This window comes from Dama dama, chromosome 8, assembly GCF_033118175.1.
Source record: "Dama dama isolate Ldn47 chromosome 8, ASM3311817v1, whole genome shotgun sequence".
NCBI lineage: Eukaryota > Metazoa > Chordata > Mammalia > Artiodactyla > Cervidae > Dama > Dama dama.
The window spans coordinates 15,898,509-15,913,762 of record NC_083688.1 but is presented as its reverse complement, the minus strand read 5'-3'; the positions used below and the strand labels follow the sequence as shown (position 1 = coordinate 15,913,762).

At 43.7% G+C, this 15,254-nt stretch overlaps 1 protein-coding gene across 3 annotated transcripts in view; it reads left to right on the top strand.

Moving 5' to 3' along the window:
• Positions 1 to 14,641: 14,641 nt before the first annotated feature.
• DIS3L2 (DIS3 like 3'-5' exoribonuclease 2) overlaps positions 14,642 to 15,254 on the top strand; it is a 364,857-nt gene continuing 364,244 nt past the window's right edge. For 2 of the 3 annotated variants that reach the window (XM_061148507.1, XM_061148510.1), the window contains exon 1: positions 14,733 to 14,778. The gene's annotated coding sequence lies outside the window, so the exon portion shown is untranslated. Of the gene's footprint in view, positions 14,779 to 15,254 lie in introns of all 3 variants that reach the window. The other variant, XM_061148508.1, reaches the window with a different exon arrangement.

The following is a 15,254-nucleotide window of genomic DNA, read 5'->3' as shown; positions in this document are numbered from 1 at the left end:
CAACATGGGGAGGCAGCCCCCCCTTCCCTTCTCACCCAAGGACCCCCGTGGGAGAGCTCACCTCCAACGTGGCAGCAGAGGTGGCAGAAAGCCTGCATTAGCATCACAGGGACCGTGTTTCGGAGCCCCACGGCTGCGGCTCCCCCAGTGTCAGGAGCTGCACCATGGCCTGCAGAGCCAGGGGGCTGGGTCCACCTCGGCATGGGGGCTACAGGGTGGGAGGCACGAAGGCCAGTGAGTGAGGCTGAAAGTGGGAGCAAAGGTAGGGTGGCGATCTAGAGTGGTTAAGGATTCCGGTCCTGAGGGACTGTCTGTATTTCTGCTTCCCCAGCAGGTCGCCAGAGGAGAACCAGGAGAACAGATTCAGGATGTAGGCAAGCACCCCAGGAGGCCCTGACAGATTAGGGGAGATTTCACCCTCAAATCAACTGGCCTTCCTGTTGGCAAGGCAGGGAGGACCCAAAGGCTGGGTGACGTGGCCCTGAATGAATGTGGGATCTTACTTGTCTGCCAAGCAGGCCATGTCTATGGCTTTCCCATTACCTTGGTTTTGATATTGTGAAAATAATCAGTGTTTCTTGGGGAAACAAATGGATGCATGAAGCCCATGAACTTGCCTATATAAACCTGAAATTACACAAAACTTGGAGCTGTAATCGCCTTTTGAAAAGTCACCTTATCTGGTGGAGAGCTTTGAGTTTAGCCAATCACAAGGAAACCTCCTTTTTATGATATTGTCCCTGTGAAAAACAAAGTGCCAAATTTTTATTGTAAGTCTATGCCTTGGACAAGTTTACATCTCTGGAAGGAGAAATTCACTTGACATTTTGAAAAGTGTCCCAGAGGCAAGAAATCCTCTCATTTTTCAGTGATTCAATACAAGTTTATAGAAATATTACAGGCATGCTTCAGAGATATTGTGGGTTTGGTTCCAGAACACTACAATAAAGCCATATCACAATAAAGCTAGTCAAATGAATTTTTTGATTTCCCACTGCACATAAAAGTTACATTTATACTATCAATTCAGTTCAGTTCAGTTCAGTCACTCAGTTGTGTCCAACTCTTTGCGACCCCATGAATTGCAGCACGCCAGGCCTCCCTGTCCATCACCAACTCCCGGAGTTTACTCAAACTGATGTCCATCGAGTCGGTGATGCCATCCACTATACTGTAGTCTATTAAGTGTGCAATAGCATTATCTCTAAAAAAAAAAAGTACATACCTACCTTAATGTAAAAATATTGCTAAAAAGTGCTAACCATCATTTGAACCTTCAGTGAGTCACAGTAGCACATCAGTTCAGTTTAGTTCAGTCGCTCAGTTGTGTCCAACTCTTTGTGACCCCATGAATCGCAGCATGCCAGGCCTCCCTGTCCATCACCAACTCCCAGAGTCTATCCAAACCCACGTCCATCGAGTCTGTGATGCCATCCAGCCATCTCATCCTCTGTCGTCCCCTTCTCCTCCTGCCCCCAATCCTTCCCAGTATTAGGGTCTTTTCCAATGAGTCAACTCTTCACATGAAGTGGCCAAAATATTGGAGTTTCAGCTTCAACATCAGTCCTTCCAATGAACACTCAGGACTGATCTCATTTAGGATGGACTGCTTGGATCTCCTTGCAGTCCAAGGGACTCTCAAGAGTCTTCTCCAACACCACAGTTCAAAAGCATCAATTCTTCAGTGCTCAGCTTTATTCACCGCCCAACTCTCACATCCATACGTGACTACTAGAAAAACCATAGCCTTGACTAGATGGACCTTTGTTGGCAAAGTAATGTCTCTGCTTTTTAATATGCTATCTAGATTCGTCATAACTTTCCTTCCAAGGAGTAAGAGTCTTTTAATTTCATGGCTGCAATCACCATCTGCAGTGATTTTGGAGCCCAAAAAAATAAAGTCTGACACTGTTTCCACTGTTTCCCCATCTATTTCCCATGAAGTGATGGGACCAGATGCCATGATCTTAGTTTTCTGAATGTTGAGCTTTAAGCCAACTTTTTCACTCTCCTCCTTCACTTTCATCAAGAGGCTTTTAAGTTCCTCTTCACTTTCTGCCATAAGGGTGGTGTCATCTGCATATCTGAGGTTATTGATATTTCTCCCAGCAATCTTGATTCCAGCTTGTGCTTCTTCCAGCCCAGTGTTTCTCATGATGTACTCTGCATATAAATTAAATAAGCAGGGTGACAATATACAGCCTTGACGTACTCCTTTTCCTATTTGGAAAAGACTACTGCAATGATGAGAAAGTCAGTGGTATCATGACACCAAAATGTGACCCAGAAGCACACACCTGTACTGTGTCTGGAGAGAAGCAGGGTGTGTGGTCCCTCCCAGGCCTGGCTGCCTGTACCTGCAGACCTTGAGCTGGTGGGGAAACCTAGCTCAGGGTGAAGGGAAGAAGCCCTTAGTTTCCTCCAGAGGCTGACTGATTTGGGGACAGCATGGTCACCTCACAGGTAGCAGCTCCCTGGTGGCAGAAGGACCCAAAGGCAGGAATGGAAGGAGAGACTGGCCTTCAGGCTGCAACTCCCCCAAATGTGGGAGTTTCTTTGTCTTGGTCTCTCTCAAGAATCCCTCTACTCACCAAAGGTGCCCCTCCCCAGAATGTGTTTTCTTAATATGTTCAGTGGCAAAGTGAGAACACTTTGTAAAAAAAAAATAAACCCACTGGCAGTTTCCTGGCAGTCCAGTGGTTATGGCTCGGAACTCTCACTGCTGAGGGACTGGGTTCAATCACTGGTCAGGGAACTAAGATCCCGCAAGCCACGAAACATGGCCAACAAATGAACAAACAAACACCACGCATGCTAAGTTGCTTTAACTGTATCCAACTTTTTGTGACCCTATGATCTGTAGCCCGCCAGGCTCCTCTGTCCATGGGAATTCCCCAGGCAAGAATACTGCAGTGGGTTTCCATGCCCTCCTCCAGGGGATCTTCCCAACCCTGGGATTGAACCTGTGCCTCTTATGTCTCCTGAATTGGCAGGCGGGTTCTTTACCACTGGTCCCACTGGGGAAATCCAAACAAAAACCCGATGTCTGGAAGTAGGTATTTTCAGACTGAAAACTTGCTCTTCTCTACAGATAGATAGCCTGGCTGGTAGGGAAGATGTTGGCCAATATTTTCGAACAGAGTTCAGGGATGATTTTTCTTCAAGAAGAACAAAATTATGACACCTGAACCAGGTGAGTTCACTGTCTATCTTTTCTCCCCAAGGTTGAATACTTGCCATCCATAATATTTAGACAAAAGTGTAAATGGTTTTACAGCTTCTGACAAGATAACACTGCTGAATATGATGCTTGAGATTTAGTCAAAAATTCTCAGGGACAGAATGTGGCAGTGGGAAGTCCTAGGCTTCTACCTCATGCCTGTATGCAGGGCCCAGCCCTGTGGATGGACTCCTTGTAGTGGCAGGAGAGATTCTAGGCTGGTAGCCAGAAAAATAGCCTGATCCAAAGAAGGGAAGACAGGAAGGGGGAACTAAGATGCAGATCTGAGTGGGGCGCTTGAACAGAGCTCTTGAGAACAGATGACATCTGGCTTCATACTGGTATCCATAGCACCCAGGCCTCTGCTAGGTACCTTGTAATACAGCCTCTCAATGATGTATAAGGTAATTGTCTTTATCCTCATCTCACAGATGAGGAAACTGAGACTTGACCAAGTGGTCTGCTCAAGGCCATAGGCTGTCAGTGCTAGATGTGGGATTCAAATCTCCCTGATCTACTGTAGCTGGTTGTCTTCACACAGAGCAGACACCATGAAATGTTAGTTGTATGGATGGACGGATGATGGATGTTGGGATGGAGGACACTGGTAACAGAGAGGGAAAGCTGGGTGCTGTTGGGAGACTTATGCACCAGCTACTCTTTGGTATCTCTTAAATTTTGCACTAGATGAATGTATTACTTTACAAAATGAATATATGAAATAACAAGGATTTATATCTTCCAGGTAGAATGAAGGTGGCACTAGTGGAAAGAACCCACTTGCCAATGCAGGAGACATAACAGTAGTGGGTTTGATCCCTGGGTTGGGAAAATCCCCTGGAGGAGAGCAGAGCAACCCACTCTAGTATTCTTGCCTGGAGAATCTCCATGGACAGAGGAGCCTGGAGGGCCATGGTCCATAGGGTTGTAAAGAGTCAGACACAAATGAAGCAAGATAGCACACACTCAAGTAGAATAAAAGGCCACGCCTGAAATATTAAAAATCAGCTTAGCTTCAGTTTTCATTTCTTCCCAAAATATTCTAAGCAGCAAGATGCCCTGGCTGTTGTTTCACTCCTGTACATTACAAATAAATGAGACAAACATGGATAGGAAATTGTTAATAGCAAGAATGACGGAAAATGGCTAATATACTTAAAAATAATTTCATGTATTTATTTTTGGCTGTGCTGGGTCTTTGTTGCTACACAGGCTTTTCTCTACTTGCAGCGAGCGGGGGCTCCTCTTTAGTTGTGGTGCAGGGGCTTCTCATTGCGGTGGCTTCTCTTGTTGCAGAGCACAGGCTCTTGGGCACGTGGGCTCAGTAGTTGTGGCTCCCAGGCCCTAGAGCACAGACTCAATTTGTGGCTCATGGACTTAGTTGCTCCGTGGCTTATGAGGTCTTCCTGAATGAGGGATGGAATCCATGTCTCCCACATAGGCAGGCAGATTCTTTACACCAAACCTCCAGAAAAGCCCAATATTACACTTTAATAGGAGATTTTACAGTTTATTTGGATTGAAGGTCTTAATAGAGAATTGAGTAAACTCATGAAAAAAATACATTTATAGCATCTAAGATAAGCCTAATAAGTAAAAATCCAGTTATTTATTAGAGCAAAAGATTGGAAATGATCTATGAATCTAACAACATGCTATAATTATTCTGGTCAAATAGCTAATGGAAAATTCATGTGGGATACTACACATTTACTTAAACTGATGCCATAGAATTGTGTTTGTTGACATGTTGATGTGAATACCTTCAAGTTTTTAAAGTGAAAAAGTTACAAAACACTGTTGAAGTATATTCTACTGGAGGACTCACTTTTCAGTTTTCAATTTCAAAACTTAGGACAAAGCCACAGTAGTCATGACAATGTGGCACAGGCATGAAGATAAATTGATGGACTAGAATTGAGCCCAGAAATAAATCCATATATGTTAATTTATTTTGATAAGGATGCTAAGATCATTCAATGGGAAAAAATAGTCTTTTGTACACTGGGACAACTGGATAACTGTATTCAAAAGAGTGAAGTTAGACCTCTACCTCACTTCACTTACAAAAATTTATTCAAAATGGATCAGAGATCCAAACATGTGTGCTAAAAGTATAAAATACTTGGAAGAAAACATAGGTATAAATCTTCATGACCTTGCATTAGGCAACAGTTTTTCTTAGATATGATACATTAAGGACTAGCAACCAAACGAAAAATAGATAATTTGGACTTCATCAAGCTTAAAGCTTACTTTTCACCAAAGGACATTATTAAGGTAGTGAAAAGACAACAGTCCAGATGAGAGAAAATATTTGCAAAAAATATATTTGATAAGAGCCTAGAATCCAGAATACATAAAGAATTCTTACAATCCAGCAATAAAAAGACAAATAACCCAATTAAAAATGAGCAAAGGACTTGAATAGAAATTTCTCCAAAGAAGATACACAAATGGTCAATAAACATCATTACTAGCCATTATGGAAATGCAAATTAAAACTACAATGAGATGTCACTCTACTAGATAGTACTCCATTCGAATGACTGTGTTTAAAAAATGGAAAATAACAAATGTTGTCGAGGTTGTGGAGAAATTGGGACTGTTATACATTGTTGGTGGAAATACAAAATGGCACAATTATGATATGACCCAGTCCATATGACCAAGCAATTTTACTCCTATATACATATATGCCCAAAAGAGTTGAAAATGTATGTTCATGCAAAAACTTGTTCTTGAATGTTCATAGTAGCTTTATTCATAACAGCTAAACACTGGAAACAACCCAAATGTCCATTAACTGATGGACAAAGAAAATGTGGTATATATATATACATGAATATGATTTAATGATAAAAAAGAATGAATCAGTGACCATATTATAATGTGGATGAATCTTGAAAACATGCTAAGATAAATGGTTTTTCCAGCAGTCATGTATGGATGTGAGAGTTGGACCATAAAGAAAGCTGACTGCTAAAGAATTGATGCTTTTGAACTGTGGTGTTGGAGAAGACTCGTGAGAGTCCCTTGGACTGCAAGGAGATTAAACCAGTCCATCCTAAAGGAAATCAGTCCTGAATATTCATTGGAAGGACTGATGCTGAAGCTGAAACTACAATACTCTGGCCACCTGATGCGAAGAACTGACTCATTAGAAAGGACCCTGATGCTGGGAAAGATTGAAGGCAGGAGGAGAAGGGGATGATAGGGGATGAAAAGGTTGGATGGCATCACCGACTCATTGGACATGAGTTTGAGTAAGCTCCAGGAGTTGGTGATGAACAGGCAAGACTAGCGTGCTGCAGTCTACTGGGTCACAAAGAATCGGACACGACTGAGCGACTGAACTGAACTGAAGATAAAGAAGCCAGTCATAAAGGGCCACATGTTGTATGATTCCATTTACATAAAATGTCCAGAATAGGGAAATTCATAGAAACAGAAAGTAGATTTGTGATTGCCTAGGGCTGGAAGGCAGAGAAGGCAATGGCACCCCACTCCAGTACTCTTGCCTAGAAAATCCCATGGATGGAGGAGGCTGGTAGGCTGCAGTCCATGGGGTCGAGAAGAGTCGGACATGACTGAGTGACTTCACTTTCACTTTTCACTTTTATGCACTGGAGAAGGAAATGGCAACCCACTCCAGTGTTTTTGCCTGGAGAATACCAGGGATGGAGTCGCACAGAGTCGGACACAACTGAAGTGACTTAGCAGCAGTTAGCAGGGCTGGAAGGATGGGAGGGAAATGGGGAATGCTCATGACATGGGATTTCTTTTTTGGTGTGGTTAAAATGTTCTAAAACTTATTGTGGTGATGATTGTACAAAACTGTGACTATACTATAAAGCACCAAACTGTACACTTTAAAATAGTAAATTTTATGTTACGTGAATCATATTTCAGTTTAAAATTTCAAAAAAAGTATAATTCAATCTAAATCCAAATGTATGTGTACCTACCTCTGAATGTATATATGTATGTTTGTACGTACCTGTCTACCTATAGGGGCTTCCCAGGTGGCTCAGTGGTAAAGAATCTGCCTGCCAATGCAGGAGATGGAAGAGATGCAGGTTTGATCCTTGGCTGGGGAGGATCCTCTGGAGTAGGAAATGGCAACCCACTCCAGTATTCCTGCCTGAAAAATTTCCTGGGCAGAGAAGCCTGGTGGGCGAAGGTTCACCAGGTCACAAAGAGTTGGACTTACTTATATCTTTTAAAAAAATTTAGGTGTAAATTTAGTTGATATTTTTTCCCTTTTTCTTTCTTGTTACTATAAGCCCCAAAGATACCAGAATTCTCTCAATACAGCTTTAACTATGTATCCAGTATTTCTTTTTTTGTTTGTTTTTAAAATAACATCCCCAAATTTGGTGTTGCCTTTTCAACCTATTAATAATTGTTCCATCACAGAACTTTCCTCCATTCTTGCCTGGTCATGTGCACACAGGTGGCATACTGTTTTTTTCTCCAATTTTATTGTCTGAGAAAGTATGTGTAAAATCTTTGCGTGCTAGGTCGCTTTAGTCATGTTCGACTCTTTGAGACCCTATAGACTATATAGCCTGCCAGGCCCCTCTGTCCATGTAATTCTCCAGGCAAGAATACTGGAGTGGGTTGCCATGCCCTTCTTCAGGGGCTCTTCCCAGCCCAGGGATTGAACCCACATCTCTTATGTCTCCTGCATTGGCTGGCAAGTTCTTTACCACTAGTGCCAGAATCTTTGTTTATCTATTGTGAATATTTTTATCTTCAAAATTGCAGTTCATTTCTGTGAAAGCCCAATGCACATTTGAGAAAGCTCCCTATTTCCCAATTTTTCCTTTTTGGATCAGATCCTCTAATCACTGTTTTGTAGAAGAGAAAAGGAGGCCCCCGCACCACCACCCCAAGGTGTAGGGACTTGTTGACAATCCCTCAGTGGGGCTGGGTCAGAGCCTGTTCTGGGGGCCAATGAATGGAGTATTGTGGAGAGTTTCTGCCAGCAAGCTCCAACAGCACCCTGCCTTTGCTGGCACTCCGTTCTGTTGAAAAGCTACAGAGCAGAGGGCCTTTGGGCCAAATAGCTTGTTTTGCCAGACTTCCCCTGCAGCCTCCCTGCTGTACACAGCTTTATACTGACCTGCTGTCTCGGGCTCCTCCTTGGTCCTGCCTGAAGAAGGGATTATTTTCTAGGATGCTAGCTTCTCATGAAAACAGTCCTCCAGGGGGTCCTGCCATTGGTGTTCAGGGCATGCCTGGGTATGCTGGAATCCTGGGATGAACATAACTTATTCAGTCAAGCTGGGACCCGCTACTCTTGCTTTTGTGCAAGTCTGACTTATCTGAGCCAGGTTTTTAAATTATTCTCTCCCTTTTCTTTAAATTAAAAAAAAAAAACAAGATTCATAGGTGTGGATTTGTCTTTTTAATCCAGTCTATGATTCCAGTTTTTTTTAAATTAATTTAAAGGGAGAATTTAGTCCCTTCACATGTAATCTTATAATTGTTCTAATTGTATTATTCTGTATTTTTCTCAGTTAATAAATTCTTTAACTTAAAATAGGATTTCTTTTGGATGCTGTGTTTTTTGATTCATTTAACTAAGATCAAATGTAACATTTTCTGAACAACTCAGGTTTTTTTTTCCTATATATATTTTTTACTATATTTTCTATATAGTATATATTACTATATTTTCATTTATCCATCAAGTGACTGTGCACATTTCTTTTTATCTGTTCTAATTAAAAAATGTTTTTCTTATACATAGATTCAGAATTCTTTTTGTCATTTTCTCACCTTTTTCAAGTCCTCTTTGGTCAAATCCTCTTGGTTTGGTTTTGGCCTTTAGACAAGTTAAATATTTAAAAATATACTATCACACTTAATGACAACCATAGCTTTATAGCATTGCTTTTCAGGCTAGGGTATGCATATCTGTGGAGACAGGCTATAATATAGTGCATGAAACTATCACTTCTCCCCTGAAATTTTGTTCCCCTCTCCTCCAGTAAGTCTGCACCATGCATACACACACACATTCCCCATCCACTCCAGCCCCTAAGAAAGATATATACTTGAGTAGCCCAAATTCTACTGGGTGATTCTCTTTCTCAATCCCTTGCTCAGCTGATTGGCTCCAGTAGACCCCTAGCCCAACTCATAGACTGGCCTGAGCCAATCAATGAGATGTTTTTTCTCTAGAATTCTAGAATTCAGAGACTCAATCAGGGTTGGACACTGAAAAGGGAGAAACAGATTCACCCTTCACTGAAATTGTTCCCCAGCCCCACCCCATACGAGTCCTTGGAGGAGTGTTGATATCTGAAAAAAAAAAAAAAAAAAAAAATCAGGTTTGGTTAGGAAGAGAAAGTGCCAACGAGAACCTTAGTTGGCTACAGTGTCTGCTCTAAAAGGAAGAATAAAAGCGGCTTATGTCAAATAGGACCATCATTTACAAGATACTTGGCTATTCTATACCCCTAAGAGCAACTACTATATAGGATAACTACGTGTTAAATAATATTAACAAACACATGTATTTTACTATGTGCCAGGAACTGTTCTAGGTCCTTTACATATATTGACTCATTCAAACCTCACATAAGCCCTAACCCTTATGGGATGTTATCATCATCTACATTCTACAGGTGAGGAAAATGGAGACACAGAGAGGTTGGTTAATGTGCCCAAGGTCACAGAGCAAGTAATTGGAGGAGTTGGATTTGAACCCAGCAGTTTGGTAACCCATGCCTTAAGTGCTATGCCACACTGGTGCTGTATCAGAGTTGCAACTTGAGAGTGCCTTTTCTCTTACACTAGCTTCTTATGTGGCTGGTATCTAGCAGGAGACAAGACACAGAAGAAAAGTAAAATTCTGTCCTATACATATCTCCCTCTGCAGTAAATTCTTCAGCAAAGAAAAGTATAAGCATTCTGGATTTTGTGAATGAAATATGACTCTTTGTTTTCTCATTTAAAGTGCAATGATTGTTAGATGACATTTGCAGTTGCTGAGATATACATGTAATTCAAGTCCAAACCAGAAAAAATATGCAAGATGGAAGATCAGAGAAATAAAAACTAAAATAAGATGATGAGTGTAAAAATTTTGACAAATTTAAAGCTAAAGATGTGGAAATAAAAATTTAGGAAGAATAACACTGTAAATGAGAGCATTTTCTAAAATTCATATTTAAAGTAGCATATGTAAAATTAAAAGAGACAAAAGGGCAAAAATACTAGAAAAATTAAAAAAATAAACCTAAAAAGTTAATAATAATGTTAATGGAATCCTGATAAAATAAAGAGTAAAACTATTTAAAAAGATTAAATTTTAAATAGAAGTTAGTAGGTTAAAGAGACATTAAGGCAAAAGCTAACACCTATGAGGCAAAAATGGGAATATTATAGAAGGATTTATTTCTTAAAAATTAGGATAAAAATAATTCTATGAAGCTATAAAGAAGAGAAAAATGTAAATTTTAAGACTAAGTTTAAAGTGAGATGAGAACAGCATCAGGCTATAAACAGACTCCAAGTTGGAAATAGTGGTCTAGATGATCTAGCTGCTGCAGTCTTGGAGGCTAAGAACAATTGATTTAGTGACGGTGATATTTTCTGCTTACTCACAGCCCTCTAAGCCCACCATACTCTGCCTGCACAGGTATGGACTTTATAATGCATCCCACAGTTAATCTGGGCTTGATCAGCTAGTGGTAAAGAACCTGCCTTCCAAGGCAGGTAGACGTAAAAGACGCTGGTTCAATCCCTGGGTTGGGAAGATCCCCTGGAGGAGGGCATGGCAACCCACTTCAGTATTCTTGCCTGGAGAATCCCATGGACAGAGAAGCCTGGTGGGCTACAGTCTATAGGGTCTCCAAGAGTCAGACACGACTGGAATGACTTAGCATGCACACATGCACAGCTGAGTCAAGACCTTCCAAAGTCTCACTCTAGGACAGCAAGCACTCTTTTACTGTGGTTGTTGGAATGTGTTCAATTCTCTTTTTTAAAAAAGTATTTATTTATTTGGCCGTGCCAGGTCTCAGTTGCATCATGTGGGATCTTCGATCTTCACTGAGACACGTGGGATCTTTAGTTTCCATATGCAAACTCTTAGTTGTAGCATATGGGATCTAATTCTCTGAGCAGGGATCAAACCCAGGTCCCCTGCATTGTGAGGTGTGGAGTCTTAGTCGCTGGGTTACCAGGGAAGTCTTGGAATATGTTCAATTCTACCTTAGATTTTTCTTTAACCTATTTGGTAGTCCTTTCACTATCTTTTAACTTCCTTCAAGGTAAAATTAGCAGGTGAAAGGCAATCAGAATGTGTTGTTGAATGAATTTATTCCATCCTGTCTCCTTGAAGTTTTTGTGCTGTTTGGTCATTACGTTGTTCACACGCACACACACACACACACACACACACACACACAGCCTTAGCACCTTGCTTCATCTTTGAGGTTGTAACCCCTTCTTACTGAACCCAAGTTGCTTGGTTATTTGCTCCTTTCACTGTAACTGGTGGCAGTGGAATTGGGTGGGGGAAATGCTACAGTCTATAGGACTTGTTCTTGGACTGGGTTATTAGGGTGAGAGTGTGGTGATGGGAGAAAGTGGAGTCAAGAGTGACTCCTTGGTGTCTGACTTTGAGACAAGGTGGATGTTAGTAAAGGAGAAATCCAAGTTGGGGATGGTGGTGGTTAGGAATCAGGATTGGCATGGAAAGCTCTGGGGTAACCAAAAAAGCTTAGACTTCATAAAAGACACAGTTCCTCGTAGGGCCAAAATGGAATTCTCCTGGAGACAGCAGATGGCTCATCTCATATAAGAATAGGGCACAGTAACTCTGATCCTTCACTCATATCTTGGGTCTTGGGGGGCATTCCTCTAAGCCATTAACTGGCATCCATCATCCAGAGACCAGTCAGACAAAGAACATCACTTGGAAACTTCCATGCCCATACCACTCTGAAAATACAGAGTTCACCCACAATTCCCTGCAGTTCTCTAAGAATATGCCCTTCATAGCAATGATAAATTTCTACCTCTTGAGGCATCACTGAGATGTCCCAAGAAGCCTAGCCAACTTGAGCCTAACGAATCACCTTGACCCTTCAATAGAACACAGTTCTTTAGAATAGATGCTATATTCAAGGTTGCCAGGAGAATGTGGGGTGGGCTTTATCTTACACTTCATGTATTTGGATTTCCTTCTTCTAGGTTACAAGTTGACTTTGTCCCTTCTTTTCACAAAAAATTAATTGATTTAACTTTCTTTTACTGAGTTGTAACCATTTTCAGGGCTTCCCTGTTGGCTCAGATGGTAAAGATTCCACCTGCAACACAGGAGACCTGGGTTCAATCCCTGGGTTGGGAAGATCCCCTGGAGAAGGGAATGGTTACTCACTCCAGTATTCTTGCCTGGAGAATTCCACGGAAGGAGGAGTCTAGCAGGCTATAGTCCATGGGGTTGAAATTTCCATGGGGTTGATGTTGCTTCTAGGCCCTCTTGGCCGATATGTTGGGTATTCTAAATTCTTCAGCTACACATTTAGAATTTCATGATTTCCTTCCATGAATGCCTGGTCACATCCATTGTGGACAGGTTTATCAGTCTCTCAGAGAAGAACAACATTTCTCTCTTGGGCATACGTATGCACACACACACACACACACACACACACACACACACACACACTGTAATATTTGTGATAACGGAAATCGACTGGAATTATGGACTGGGATATATGTTTGTGGGGCAAGCCTCTCATTTCAACTCACTCCAGAGTGTGTTGCGGTTACCCTTTGGCCCAAATGAAGAAGCCCAGGGTGCACTTCACTTAGACGACTTGGGGAGATGTCTACCTAGCCCTGCAGCCTTCACACTGGCTGACACACTTTCTTCCTGCAGTCCAATCTCAGTGAGATATCTCTGTTAAACTTATGTACAAAAATTGTCCTTCTCTCCTATTCCTAATTATTTTTGGCTTCACTTCCCATTTCTGGCCCTGAAAGCCCAGCTTCTGTGTTTTCAATCCTTTATCTTCCTTCTGGATCTTTCCACCTCTGGCTCCACTGGGCTCTCTCCCACCTACTGAGTCCCTGGACCTCCATCACGCCCTGCTTCCTACCCCTGCTGAATTTCTTCCACCCTCTACAGTTTGAATAGACAAGTTCTTCCCACAACACACCTTTGCTGAAGGTTTGGAAGGGACTTGTGTGAACAATAAAAATCAGAGGCCCAGCAGTTCTTTTATTCTTTAAACAGATATTGATTGAGGCCTTTGCCTGTGGCAGGCACTGAAGATGCAAGCTTAAATAACAATATTTTCCACCTTCAGGGAGATGGGTTATAGTAGAGGAATTCTGAAATTTGCAAATACAGTGACAGTGCTTTTAGATACATTACGCATTCAGGAACAATTTAATGTTATCTCTTTCCCTTGTTTTAACTAGGAGCATATGGTGGTGGACTCAATCACTACACAGATTCAAGTCATTGTCAACTTTGGCAACCCAGTCCTGAATTTTGATTTTTCTGTGGTTACCACTGGACTCTGGATCCACACAGCATTTGACACTGGTGATCACCTCCTAACCGAAATTCTTCTGCTGTCTTTTCAGCAGTCTTTCAAACGAACATGTGCCTGCTCCTTGGGAGTTCTTTTTCCTTTGTTCACACCTATGATATTGTTTTCTAGGTTCCAGCCTTAACCATACTCTCTTCTCTACACACTTTCCAGGGCAGGCCGGAACATACCTTTCTTTCAGTGGGTTTCTCAACGGGGAGCCTACTCTCCTCCCTGGATCACTCTTCCCTACCCTTTTAACTTGGCTGAGGTCTCCACCCCTGGCTTTTCCCCACCTGAGTCTGGGCAGGCCCCCCTCGGGCAGGCTCCCCTCCCTTTCTTCACTCTGAGCATCCCAGTCTGCAGGATACTGCCTGCTTGCCTGCCGCCTGTCGGTTCAGCGGGCAGGAACCACGCCTGGGTGGTCCACCTCGGTATCCCAGGGCCAGCCCTGCACCTAGCTAGCTCTGAGCAGGTGTAATCGAGCGTGGAGTAAGTCATGGGATGAGAAAAAAAAAAAAAACCTGTCACAGGAAAGGACCGGCGGGGCTACACCCCGGGAGCTAGAAGCTGCGGTGGCAGCGTCGGGGGCGAGGATAGCGGCGGGTGAGGGTCTATAGGCGGGTGGGAAGATAGGGGAGTGGGTGGTGTGAGAGGCAGTCCAGCAGGGCACTGTACCGAGGACTGGGGCTGGGCGCGATCAGCACCAGGGGCGGGAGGTCGCCCGCCAGCCGCTGGCCCGGGAGCAGGGGGCGGCATCTAGAGCCACTGGCTACAGCCGGCCGCCGGGAGAGCCCTCCGCTCGGGCCCTGCTGCCGCCGCCTCAACAAAAGTACCTTGGGGACCCCCGCCGCGGCCACGCGCGCTCAACCCCGCGCTTCGCTTTTGGCCCCTCCCGGCCACCGTTGCTCTCTACAACTCGGTGCCCACGACCCGGAAGAGCATTCTCCTTAGCAACTGCGGGACGGCGGCGGCGCTGGCCTCCCGGGAGCCACGGTGAGGCCTCCCCGCCCCCCGCCCCCCGCGCCCGCGCGCCCACCTCGACCCCTCCCCAGAACCGACCCCGGGGCTGGCCTTCAAGGCCACCACGACCCTTCCGGGGAAGTGGGGGCACCTGCGCCGGCGGCCAGGCGCAAGTGCTCTCTGTCTCTGGTATCAATCCCCCGGCCCTGGCGTCGACCCTGCCCACCCCACGACCCCCGCTCAGGGCCCACCTGGTCTCCCAGGCCCGGCTCCTCGCGCCTGAGCCCCACCGGCCCTCCCGTGTACCCAGTATGATGCCCCGGGAGGAAAAGCAGAGTTAAACAGCCTGTTGCTGTCGAGGGGACGCTTCCCGAGGTTTGGGTCACCTGTGGACGCGTTCTGTTGGGTCCCGATACAGATGTTTGGGATTGACACGGGAGGGGCGCCTTAGGATTCTTGAGCAGCAGCCACTTTGATGTAATACTTGATGTTTGCCTGTTGCTTTGCGC